This window comes from Bidens hawaiensis, unplaced genomic scaffold (assembly GCF_021521415.1).
Source record: "Bidens hawaiensis isolate Kalapana, Puna unplaced genomic scaffold, B.hawaiensis_p1.1 tig00030542_1, whole genome shotgun sequence".
In the NCBI taxonomy this organism is placed as follows: domain Eukaryota; kingdom Viridiplantae; phylum Streptophyta; class Magnoliopsida; order Asterales; family Asteraceae; genus Bidens; species Bidens hawaiensis.
This window is the reverse complement of record NW_027495101.1, coordinates 115,509-130,256: the sequence shown is the minus strand read 5'-3', so window position 1 is coordinate 130,256 and position 14,748 is coordinate 115,509.

The following is a 14,748-nucleotide window of genomic DNA, read 5'->3' as shown; positions in this document are numbered from 1 at the left end:
CTTGTTCCAATCCGCATGGCGGCCCAAGTTAGGGGGGCCACCCCTTGTGTATCTTCTCTTTTAAGCTTCTTTAATCCCAAAGTGAGATATTTCACATTCTCAATCTGTTGATCCATCTTAATCATTTCCAAGAACATCAAGAACTTGAGGTAACACCTTGATTTGGATCATTTTTAACATGTTTATATATATTAAATTAGGGTTTAATCAAGAAAGATCATGTTCAACAATTAAAACCTGTTCAAAATGATACAAAAAAATCTTGTGATGTTAAACATGCTTACAAATATGAATTAAACATTTTTTTTTTGCCAAAGACACGGACTAGGGTTAAAAACTTGATTTAAATCCCTAACCGAAACCCTATGTAACAAGGCTTGATGATTGATGATTTATGCTTGGTTTTGTTGTAATTGATTTGTAGATACTCTATATAGCTAACCAAGGACCCAGAAACTTGAAAAGAGGGCTTAACCGATCGAAAATCGCAAAGGTATTAGCCAAAAACCCTAGTTTAGGGGCTGTTTAGGATTAGACTGTGACATTCTTTTTGTTAGTATATGAAACTTTTCAGGGACAAGGATCATATGAATTAGTCGCTGTTCAAATTTGGTATTTTTCGATAAACATAGCATATTTGACGATTTTATTACTGTTTATTGACGATGATTTATTATGAAAACAGTTAAACAGTTTGGAAAAATCTGAAGTTTTGTGGAGAACTCAGGAAAGTCATTGTAAGATCACACAAAAAACTTTTGGTCAATTGGAGAAGGCTAGCTATGGTTTCTGGATTCTCGTTTAATTGAGTTTTAACAACCGAATTATGCACAAAAAGATATTTTAGCCAAAGAGTTAGTTTCTGGGAATTTTTCAGGGAACATATGAAGATATTTTGACCATTCAGAAAAATTATTGGTTTTTTTAGGTATCATTTGGAATAAACGGAAGATTTATCGGTTAAAAATAACATATAAAATGAATTTTTATAAATGAATAAGTAAGTTTAATAACTATGAAAATATTTTTATATAAATCTACACATTTTAATTTTTTTAGTGTAAAAACATTCATAATGTAATTATATATTAATAAAGAGTTATAATAATTTGAAGATTTAATTTATATATGTTTTGATAAAATCGGCAATGTTATGATTAACGAACTGACTGGATTATCAAAATATCAAAAGTGGTCAAATATCTTAGTTTTGGGTAAATTTGGTAAAACATAACTTTTTAAGAGATTTTCGGACAATTCGGGTGAATTGTGCGTGTTTTCTATAATCCAGTTCGTATGAACGAAAACGAACCAAGAAGAGAATCAAGACACCTAAACCCTAATTTTCTTTTATAGTTTGAATCATTTTATCGAATAGTACGTTTGCTCAAGTTTGTATGATATTACCTATTTTCGAAACGCGTGAACGACCAACTTGGCCAGGCGCGTAAAACGGTGAAACTAAGCCAATACTAATTTTAAAAATTAGATATTGTACAACGTCACAATTTAAGACTACTGACACGATATGGGCGTAATAGCCATACCCAGACTAATATACAGCTAAATGCAATTTAACGACTATACTAGTATTAACAGTATAATACCTATTATAGGATCGTGTTATAATCGAGGCATATTATATATTGAAGTATATTGTGGATACTATTAGGTGAGTTTCATGACCCCTCTTTTAAACTGTTTTACGAACTTTTGGGGTGAAAAACATGGTTTCGTATATCTATCTATCTGGAAACGTGTTATGATGTGAATTATCTAAGTGCTAACACTTGAAAGTCTCCACAAACATAAGTGATTAACCATGAGCCGGTGGCATGTGAATAGTACTATTGGTTTGACAAACCCAATTGACAGAGGCGGTGGAGAGTACTGGAACATTAAAATTGCACATGACCATATAACTATACAAACATACTATGTGGTGTTAGACATGGTATTTGGGCATGTGGCAGATGTGGCCATGGGAAATGCGTGGGCAGTGAAGGGCCACGTGGTAAAAGCATTTAAAGGGTTCACTTGTGGCTTAGCCTAATTACATCGTATACATACATAACATGAATACTATGATTACGTATTGATGATTTGTCTGATTACATGGTAAAAGAATGTCAAGATTTCACTTGTTGCCACGAGTTGATGATTTGTTTGATCAACTACAAGATGCGAGTTGGTTCTCGCGAATAGACCTAGGTCGGGTTATCATCAGTTGAATGTGAAAAATGCATACATCCTAAGACAGCGTTTCGGACGCAGTATGGACACTACGAGTTCATCGTGATGTCATTTGGTTTGACGAATGCTCCAACAACATTTTCGTCATTGTGCCTTTGATCTCGGCATTATGTCTTTTCGTCAAATTTTTTTATTATTATTTTTTGAACGAGAATGATGGCGGAAACATTTTAGTTTTTTAAATTTTTTTGTTTTTTATTTATATTTTGAGTTATTATTGTTTAGAATTTATTTTAAGAGGCTCTTTATGTGGTCACAAATCTTTCTCACATTTCTCATTTTTGTCTCCCTTTGTATTTTAACTTTACCCATATATATAATACTTGTTTTTCAATTTTAAAAACACATGCATAACAAATTATGTAAATCGAGAGGAAAATAATAGTGTACATATGTGTACAATTAAGATAAATTATAATATACATATGTGTACAATATGTACTAGGAGATTAAATAATAGTATACATATATGAAAACATGATCAAATACATTTTATTCTTAACATAAAAACAATGAGAACCAATTTGTTGTTATTATTAGGTTTATTTTTATATGTGTTTGCTGTTATTTCTTGTTCGTATTTACAACTTTTCGATTATAAGACATTATTAGTATTTGTTGATTTATATTTTTGTTGTTATTATTAGATTTTTTCTTTTGTTGTTATAAGTATTTGTTGGTATTTGTTGTTGTATTTTGTTCTTGATTTTGATTCTTTTGCTATAATTTTTAGGTTTTTTTCTTTTTTATTACAATTCATTGTTTATGTATATTGGTATTATAGTTGGTATAGTTTCTTACGTTCTCATTTTTTTTTTATAAATTGGTATTATTTTCTACGTTCTAATGTTAAGATTAAAATGTACACGAACCTTTCTTTACATATATGTACAAACTAAACCCAACGGCTAAACCGAACTTTTTTTTTGAAACCGAGATGTTAGATAAACGTTTTACTTTTTTTGTTTATTTTTGTTTTATCTATTTTTTATTTTTTTAAATATTTTTAAAGAGTTTTTTAGTGGTTCAAAATAGTTATCAAATTTCTCAATTTTGAAAAGTCTTCATGATCTTCATTAGAAAAAATAAAAAGTCTATAGGGATTAGATTTTTGAATTTTTCTCTAATGATTTAGTCAGTTTGAATAGTTTATTAAAAAGAATTAATAAACATGGTCTTTTGGCTATTTCATGAACTTTTAACAAAAAAGCTTATATAGTTAGTGTTAGGGGGCTAAAAGGATTAAAAGGTTGAAAGCACGAAGACTTAAAAAGTTGAATGTCTCAATTATGAGTCGAATTTGTTAAAGTAGCCAACCACTCTAATAAAAAGTAACTTAAATAAAAAGTGAATTATGCAGTATAAAATAGGAAAACGAATTTTAATTATGATAGTTATTATTTATTGATTGATCATAAATTACACAAACAATTTACACAATATCACAATGAAACTTTACTTCACTACTAAGGTCAATCCCACTCGCACAATCATTATAGGCTGACATTTGTTTTCGACTCAAGTTCGTTCACATTGATGGTTATAAATGAAATGAGAACACACATTTTCAATGAGTAAAATCGAATGAAATAAAATATAAATCTATATATGATTATGGGAATGGGAGTAGGGTTGTCTAGAGGAAAAAAAAAATGAAAGTTAAATATGTCACTTGTTAAATTGTCCGTTTAAATATTATCAAATAGCAACTAGTAATTCATTGTTTAGGACTTGCTATGAAAAATCTATAATCGTCTATTTCTATAAATGAAAGTTTTATAGAAAATGTGTTAGCTTTGTATGTCAACTAAAAGTTGGTTTTCCCTTTCTCTTGTATTTACGTGTCAATTTATGGTGAAGACTAGATTTTGATTTTTTAAATTTATCACCAATTAAATAATAATGCTTTTTTTAAAAAAATTTGATGAATAATATGGTTACACAACAAAAGCAGGCAGATCGTCAAGCTATCTAGCTCGGTGAGCCGAGCTCACGTGGATTAAGATAAGGTTGCACTTGCGAATTGTTAGTAGAGTGGGTTGATTCCCATATTTATAACTTTTATTAAACCTATTTAAAAATTATATGATATGTTATTTTAAATAAATGTTGTGTAAAAAAATTATTTACCTCATATAATACACAACTTTCTAAAATAGTTTGTAAAATAAATATTCAAGTTACTAATAGAATCACATTAAAAACACCTAAAGTTATAAAAAGAATACAAAATTATTTACTGTTTATCATGAATTAGAGCAGTATTCTTTCACCATCTTCCACCAAGTTCATCTTCAATGATCGCCTACCACATAATAAGATCAACAATAGGTAGAATCAAACTATCAAATCAAGGGTTGTAAAGGAGAGATCGGGTGAACGAAAACATAATTGGGGTAAAATTAAGGTCAATTTAATTTTGAGAGAAAGAAAGAGAGAGATATAAAAACTGAATTTTTCATTAGGGTTTGAAGAATCAGACAATCGTATGTTGTACACATATCGTTGATCTAAGAAACTACTGACGTTAGTTCACCTGAGCAGTGGCCTGAGAAGAAGAAGAAATTGAATGACAAAAGCAAACTGTGACGTGCAAAGCAATGACGATAAAATGTATGCATCAGCAAGTTGTAAGGTATGCTTCAAAAGAGCAAACATAGATAAATAGTGATTTTGTCTTAAAAAACCGTAAAATTACTTTTTAATATATATATTTAATAATAATATATCTAATTTTGAATCTAAATATTTATTTAATTCACTCGAAGTGTGACATCGCTTTTTTCTCCTTTCTCGTATTTCTTTTGAACTTCATCACTTGTGTTAATTTTCTATTGGTTAATTTGATTTTTAGATTAATTAATCATAATCATTTCTGTGATAATATTTAATTGTATGTGTCACACAAAAGTGATATTATAATAATGAGTTGTTAATGACGTGTGCAATTATATCATGGTTATCTTTTTATTATTTATATGTTAAAAGAGTTAATTAGGTTTCATAAAGTTGACATTAGATGATGTAAAGTCTTAAAATAATATCATGTTTAAATACTTCACATATAACTGCTTTTCTACATTGCAGAATCTGGTGGTACGAACTGGTAGGGGTCATGACCGGCTAGATTGATTTAAGTGGTGGCTAATATTATGCATGTTTTTTGGTTTATCTTGGACTGTCCAAAACCATATCTAGCTGAAAGCCCGAGCGCAGCCGAGCTCACACAATTATTACGTTATGTTGGTTTCATGACGTTGTTTTATATTCACATATTCATGTTTTTGTTTACCAAATCACGCATATTCAATCTTACATTTAGCATTTCACTCAAAAAGTTAAACTACTTGCAAATATTCCATTGCAACGTGAAATAACTAATTAATACACTTTCTAATAACTAGTTTCAATCCATATGGAAAGATTGATTGATCATAGTCGAACTCGTCAATCAAACTAGAAACCGATTGACTCACTTATCTATTTTTCAGGCTAAATTGTTTTACAACAGAACAACCACTCACAACTTCGTTTAACTACTTATCACTATATTGTTCCGTTTAAAGAACAATATGTGTTGACATTGGACAAGTTTCTCGTTAAAGGATAATGCAAATTAAAAATACGTGACAACAAATTCAATCAAGGGAGAGCCTTTAATAGTTCAACTAGTTGTTGAATCGGGACATTGTTCACATTTGAAGGGGTTTGGAAATTAAAAATAGATGGCTAGAAGATCGAATAATGGACATGTATATTGACAAACGAATGATCAAATGCCAAAATGGCTAACCCATTTATTTTATATCTTGATGTTAATTTTTATATAAAAACTTAAAATATGTTGTTAAAATATATTGCTATGTTAAGAGGAAATTCCGTTTAACTCAACGCGCAATTACAACGTCACTCATAAAAACAAGGCCATTAAGGAGCATTAACCTTTACTTATGATTATGATCTAATGTACATAATTGTTGCAATCTTGCGTACACATATTTATATATTTACATTTGAGGATTTTGCGGGTGATGAATCACATGTCAAGCTAAATGTAATAGTTTTTGAACTAAGACAAAATTTTAGGGGACGTTAACCATTAAATTATCCCTGGCTAATGTACATAGTTCCTTCACACATATATTTATATTTGAGTATGATGGATCACACATCAAATTAAGAGGGTGTTTGGGTGAGTTTTTAAAATTGGTTTTTGCTTATTTGCTTTTTGAAAAACAAAAATAACTTTTGAAAAACTTCAATTTGAAGTTTTTGGAGAAGCTTTGTCAAACACATTTTGCTTTTCAACAAGCAAATAAGCAAGTTTTAAAAGTTCATCCAAACACCCCTAAGTGTAATAGTTTTTGAACGAAGAATTAGTATAAGTCTTAGTTTAGATTTAAAATGAACAATTCATGATAGAATCTTTATATAATGCAAGTTCATTAAGATAGCTTTTTTTTCTTGTTTTTTTTTAACGGCAAATTAGGATCACTCACGGACCACTAAAGTATTATCGTGTCACCAGCTTTTTTTCTTGTTGGTAACACATAATTCACTTTAAAAGTTTTTCTATACTTTCCCTGAAGATAAAATTTAAGTTTATGATGTGTAAGTCGTCCGCATTGATAATTTGGTAGTATAGATTTTGCATTTGATTTTATTTGATGTGATGTCATAGTGGTTTACAATCGTTCTTATATTTGAATTCATTTTTTTGTTGCTTTTATAATCATTCTTTTTTCTTTTTATTTTCGGGCATTTCGACTGATGATGTTTGATTGGAAAGGATTTCAATAAGTTCACAATCTTGGATTATTCTCAAAATCCATGGATCTAATATTTTATGTCAATATTATTGTTATGAGGGGAATTGGAAGGTTCTTACTTCGTACTGTTGTTGGCTGATGAAATTATGTTATTGGCATTATGATGGTATTATCATATTTATGGTCCTCAATATGAATTCAAATTGAATGAACATCGTTGATGTAAGTTTGTACATATATGATATAGTTGCTACTGTTCATTTATATTGTGCAACTTGGATGAATGTGTTTGGCATTAAAACTAATGGAGGGCAACTATTGTAAACCTCATCGAAAAACAAATGTTGACAAATTTTCAAATTAAGGGTCTGTTTGGTACGAGGTAATGAAATGAAGGGAGAATGTAATGAAGTAGGGAATGGAATGGAGGAGAGAATGAAATGAATTATTACCATTTCATTGTCATGTTTGTATACCATGTGGGATTGAAATAAATCATTTCCACGTATTGTTTGGTATATGAAAACAATGAAAAATTGAAATATAATTTTTTTTAAATGACAAAAGTACTCCGTTTCAAAATACCTTTTCTACCTATTTTCACAACATTTTTCAATTGTAATTTATAATAAATTTGTATCATGAAAATAGATATATATTTAGCTAATAAAATTTTAAATTAATTCAAAGTTCAGAACTAATATAAATTTAAAATTATTTAAACTTTTGATTTTAGTCAATTTCTTATTTAGATGATAGAAAGTCACAGCTATTGAAATGGATTATGAAGTTTAATCATTTACTTTTTTGGTTTTACAAGAAAATTATAATGAATTAAAGATAATTGCTAAAATAGAGGAGTCAAAATGAAGAAACCAAAAATAGAATAGCGTGGAATCAAAATGAAAGAAGGGGGTGTGGGAGAAATGAAATAGAAGGAATGACATTCCTTTTGTAATGGATGATTTCTTTTCATTATTCAACCAAACATACTAATTCCATTCCCTTTGAATGAGCTATTCCATTCCTTCTCCCATTACCACATACCAAACACTACCTAAGTATTTGAATAGGCAGAATGAGCTTGATGGCTTGTGAGAGTATCGATAGGTGGTTGATTCAAAGTCAACTTAGAGACCATTTTGTATTACTAGAAGAGTGTTTGCGTGATGCAGTAGAAAACACATACTTTGGTAATCATGTAACAAATTTATGATGTTTATTATTCCATTTGAATTTGTGAGACCGTTCATTAGTTTGGTTTCATGGTTGAAACCGGAGATGACCGTACATATTGAAATATTAATTATTTACTTATTTAGTATTAGATATGTTTTATAATATATATCAGTTATAATTAAACAAAGTTTTATTTAATACAAGTAAACTTGTCTATTACAACTTTAATTTAACGCAATTTAAAGCACGATTTTTTTGTAATCTTTGTCTTGTTATGATTTCGTCTTCTATTTATTCTAATAAGGTTTAGCATTTATGACACCAAATTTATCTTTGTTCATATTGTGATTCTCTTAGTAACATATTATTTGGTGCTTAGTTTGAAGTGAATGTATAGGCATATTAATATTTCTAATTTTAAACTCAATTTTTATTGAAGTACAACTATATCGGAACCTAATTGTTGGTAATGGTTCGGCTTAGTTGGGTTTTAATTTTAAACAACTCAGTTTCAGTTTTCGATGATAAAAAGAACGTGTAAAGTTGGCACGTGTAATCTCTTTAATTGCTTATTAGTGATATATTATATACTAGGTTAGAACCCGCGTGTTACATGTGTTAGTAAAAAATATATAATAAAAAAACACATGCAATACACAAGGTAATATAAAACAAAAACGATAAATAAATGATAATATAAACATTTACAAACATTTTTGTTAATATCATAAAATTAACAATAGCATACACGTAATAGATATTAGTGTTTTGTAGTAGTTACCAAACTTTACAAAACTTTAAAGTTTTCTATTGGTAAGCTTTCATGGAGACTAAATATATATATAGGTCATGTTGTACAAAGTTATATAGAAATTTGAATATAATTCTTTAATTTCAAACCAAAATGATAAAATTTGAGAAGTCTCACTTCATAAATTGGATTTAATCAAAGATCCAAAAGGATATAATTAATTTATCGAAACTCATGTTTTTACAAACGAATCTCCTATGAATGTTTTAATTTTGTGTTGCATTTGATAAATCGATACTCATGTTGATGAATATCGATTGAAACACATGTAAAAAGAAAAAAAATAAACAAACCTTATAATTCCAATGTAGAAGACGAATCCAAAAGCAGACGGCGATCGTTAAATGAATATATATAGTCTAATCGCATTTATACTTTGAATTAGGATATACTCATTATAGAATTAGGGTTGAGGATTACATAGAATTGTTAGGTTTAAGCCTGAAGGATGGAAATGAAATTACTTTTAACATAGTCTGGTTATTTACATAACCCGCTATATGTGAATTGAATTTTAATTTTAATGAAAAGGGGAAAAAAATGACATGTGATAATTTAAAGAGATTTGATGAAAAATATTTAAATGAAAAGGAATAAATTAAAAAAATGCCAAAATGTCATGTGACAATTTAAAGAGATTTGATAAAAATATTTTTATAAAAAGAAAAAAATAAAAAAAAAATGCCAAAATGACATGTGACAATTTAAAGAGATTTGTTGTAAAGTCTTTTAAAGAAAATGAAAAAATAAAAAAAATGCCATATATTTAAAAGGATTTGATAAAAAGTATTTTAATGAAAATCATCATCATCATACTCAGTATATCCCACCAATAGCAAAGCTATGGTAGGGTCTGAGGAGGGTAAGATGTAGACAACCTTACCTCTACCACATAGGTGTCACACCCCAACCTAAGGCGGAAATGTCGGGGCGTGAGCTGATTGCCACAGCTCTCAAGGTACTATCATGCAATATTTAAATGACAATATCTATTAATTTAATTCTATTCAATTTTCAAATAAATCAAATACAAACAAGTACATAATCAAGTACCATACAACAATACAACTGATATTACAAATGATCTTGATTAATTATTTTCTAACTTATATTCTTCACTAAGTCTTCACCAACCTGCATTAAATTTCTACGATAACCTGCATATGCGTATAAAATATAATTTTGTCAACAACACATGTTGAGTGAGTAAAACACCAGTTTAAGACACAACAGTAATAATATATAATAAATAAAGAAAGATGCAAACTGCTCCTGTGAGAATAAACAGTTAAGCCATAGCATATAAACAAGAAATCAACCATAAAGAAAGGGCTCAACCAATCCATATAAATGAACATTGGCTACCAAAGCAAGGACTAAACCGTTACCATAAAAATGGACATCGGTTGCCGAAGTAAGCAAACAACGTTCAAATAAAGCAAGTAAGCAAATAGCAAGTTAAGCATAAACTGATATACACACAAGGATTAACAATTGCGGTTTTGAGTACTAGATAATAGATAATATATGTAAGATACGCACATGTCCCCAAAAAGGTTTAAAAATAAGTAAAATAGGGGAGTGATTACTCACCTTAGAGATTAAGCAAAGCAGAAAATGATTAGTTAAAGAAGCGGCAAATGAAGCTCTTCGGGAATTACCGACGAGAAATCCTAAGTAACATAAATTGAGGAAATAAATATGAATTGTATAGCAAAGCTAAAATTAGATAGAAAGTTGGGAATTCGATGATGTTCGGGTGAAATCTTACAATGGCTATTTATCTCGTTAATTTATTTTAAACTTTATAATAAAAGTTTTAACATAATTAATATAATTTTAAATATTAAAATACATAAAAATACTTAAATAAATGTTTATAAAGATTTTTATTGATGATAAATAAATAACTTATATAAAATAAAATCTTTTATAAAGTACTTGACTTATACTATATTTTAATATATTAATTCACGAGATATTCTAAATATATCTTTTTTTTTAAAAAACCCTTTTTATAAAATTAAACCTTTACAATTTAATACTAAATAAATAATCACATATATATACTTATATATATATATGGTTTTATCATAAGTTCGGAAGAGTGATTGGTAAATATATCGGTTTTAATAAAATATTGATAATTTATAAGTTTTATAATATTAAAAACATAATTTAAATGATCAAAATATGTTAATATAATTGTTTAAATGAATTAATAACCAAAAATTACAAAAATCTGTGCTGGGGGTGGTTCGAACCCGCGCCCCCAGCCTCTACAAATGTGACACTCGTCAATTTCAGGTTAACTCCGTTAATCCGAACTTCGTTAATTCAAACTTAAGATCACACGAACCATAACGCATATCTCATTACATTTAAACTAGGGTTTAGATGACGCATGACAATCACTACACAAGTAGTCTTTCGGAATTTCACCGAAACACACACGAGTCGACTCAAACCATTGGTGAACAAACGATGAATATTATAAACAAGTACTTGATATAATTATGTGTTACGTTTATATGTATAAATGTGTGCTTGTATGCATTTCATTATATTATGGAGGTGATTTATGTTTTATGCTAGAATTATACAAAATAGAAGTTGAGGGTGCTAGTTGTAACCTGCCATTTATTTAATTAATATATAAACAACCTTAACCATAAACCCTAACCCTCTTCTCCCTCTCCCTCTACCACCTGCGACGGCAGCCCCCCTCCCCCTTGGATCGACCGAAACACACAACACACATACACATACAATCATCCTCACAACTTGTTGAAGGCTTAAAGTGTTAACTAGGTAAACTAAACAATATATGTAGCCTTTTCTATTGATTTTTGGCATCATTGAACACATTAATCAAAAACCCTAAATTCTAAATATGTTGATTGTTGATTAGTTAGGGATGTATGCATGATTTATAGTTCATAGGTTATTTGTATGTTGAGTTTTGAAGAAAACTGATGCTGGACAGATTATTGAATTCGTGTTTAAATGACTGTAACTCGATGTTAATTACATGTTTTTATGTGATTGTTGATTCTATAATATACTATTTATGTGAAATGTATAAGTATAAAAGTCTGAGTTTGTAATTTTTGGACGTATAAAAGTTAGTTTTTATTATTTTACAAAACTGTTGTGCAAGGCTGATTCAGGAGACCTGCTGTTAGGCTGTTTTTTTGCGACTAAGATATCTCATAAACTACAAGATAAAATGGGTTGGTTCCACTTCTGAAAGAAAATAAATTGAGTTAGGAACCTAACCCAATTGGTCTTGCATTAATTGGATTTTTCATTTAACGGGAATAACAAATAACATTCTGTTGCGCATGATAATGATTGCTGTGTGTTTGCTGTGATGTTTTGATCTTTGTGATAAAACCATATATGATAAAAATATAATAAAAATAGGTTTAGAAACCTAACTCACGTGTGCTTCTGTGATGATTTTTGGTGATTTATTTGACTTGTTAGAAGTTATTAATAAGAGTAATCTTGTCGAGTGAAAATCTGCATGGATAATTTAGCTGCTGTATTATTTAAATTGTCATGAAAAGTGCATAACCGATCGATGTTTGCTATGTTTTGACCAAATTGCCCTTTTGGGGGATAATTGCTAGTAATGTACAATGTTAATACTTGACACTTAAGTAGTTGTTCACACATGTAACGTATCACCAACGTGTTTTTCGAGTCGCACTTATTTCACAAACGAAACACGAAACGCATCTCATGCATAAGTTGTATGTGTCGAGTCTAGGGACTCACTCGTAGTTTAAATACTTAGAAAATCTCGTTTTTGTTTTTAGAACACTAGTGAGGATTTTCTGTGACGCACATCTTTTCTCGGATCTTTTTGGTTATCTTCGCAAACAGTGAGTTTTCGTCCCCTTTTTACTCTTTTTAAACGCTTTTATTTGGGGGAGATAACATACTCCAACGCTGTAGATTTTGTTTAGTTTTTATATATCACTTGTAAGGCTAAGTGGCAAACAAACCAACCAAAGTCCTTCATAACATCGAACCGGTTAATATTTGGATAATAGCGAGCCACTGTTGAGTAGTACTACTGGGTTTGACAAACCCCACCCAACTCTAAACTCGACTGTAGGTCGAGTGGGTGTAATCTTGGTTAACACATTACCATGGTCGTGGTTGACATGGTGGCAAGGCAATTGATAAACAATCAGCTTCGATGTCAAACACTTAGTAATACATGCTTGATAGGTTAGCTACCTATTGATATATAATTGACTTAACACTATCTGGTAACGCAAAACGCAAATGCAAACGCAAACGCAAAACGTAAACGCAAACACTTTATTTATATAAACCTGTGAACTCACCAACCCTGTGTTGACACTTTTAGTATGTTATTCTCAGGTAGCCGAGGCGGGCGCGCGGTATAGGAACATGCATTCGCTAAACACCATCGCTTTGAAAACTTCTTTTAATTTTTATCTTAATAACTTGGGTTTTTAAGTCGTCCTGTGTGGCGCAAACTTTTTGGTTTACAATTTACGCTTCCGCATTTTTATTTAAGACTTAATGTCTTGTTGGGTTGAAAACTTAAAACATGGTGTTTGATTATAACTAATGATTCCGATCCTGTTAGTTCACACCCTCTGACAGTAAAACTCCGTTAGCGGATTTTGAGGGTGTGACAACAAACCTTAACACACTCACACGCAACCAACTGATCCATCAGGTCAGTTGGTTTAATTTCAGAAAACAAAAATTAAAAGAGACAGACACAACTCCCATTCATACCATAAACCCTAACCAATCCAAATCGTTTAATCCGTTATTGTATAATCAATTAATGTTAGGGATCTTGTTAATTGGAACTAGACGAACCAAACATATGAAATAATTACCTCAAAACTCGTTGTATGGAGGGTTAATTGTGCAATACAGATGACGGCCTGGTTGGATGACGAACAAACACCCAAACAGCAATTAAAAGCCAATCGAATAGAGGGTTAGGGACGGCGCTGGGTTAAGGATTGTGTCTGCAAGTTTAATTGCATTATTATAAACGATCATATGTATATTGAGATTGGGTTAGGGTCGGCTAGGTTAAATAAGCATAACGATTCATTGAGATCATGTTAACTTAATTAAGTTGTCGGTCATGTCGCAAATCACATGTATAATGAACCCAACGATTCAATTTCCTAATTAGTGTCGAGAATTAAGGTCCAAGCTTCACCATGAATAAACGGGTTCTTTAAACGGGTCTAGGGTTTGGTATACGGGTCTGGGTATGGTTTAAATGAATAATATATGTAATTTGCAATAAGGTCCTCAAAGATAAGAGGTGGGATCAATTATGGGTTATAGTTTAGTTTGGGGTTATTTTCGAAATATCTTGAAAGATATATTATATAATAAATAAATAATTACAAATAAAAATAAATAATATTATAATAATAAAAGTTCTCGAACATCGAAATGGGTCGGGTTTTTAATAAAAATATTGATTCGGAAACCCGAATTGTTTCAGTCTCCCCTACTTTTGGGGATTTCGTCCCGAAATTAAAAATACTATAACAAAACCAGTAAATTTTGAGGAAAGGAAAATTTTAAAATACAAATTTAAAAATTTTATCATGACATAGAACTTTGAATAGTTAAAACAACGCTCCAAATGAAAATCCAATAAGGGCACTTATATATAGGATGTACCAGCGGCGTATCCACCATGTCCTTATAATCTTT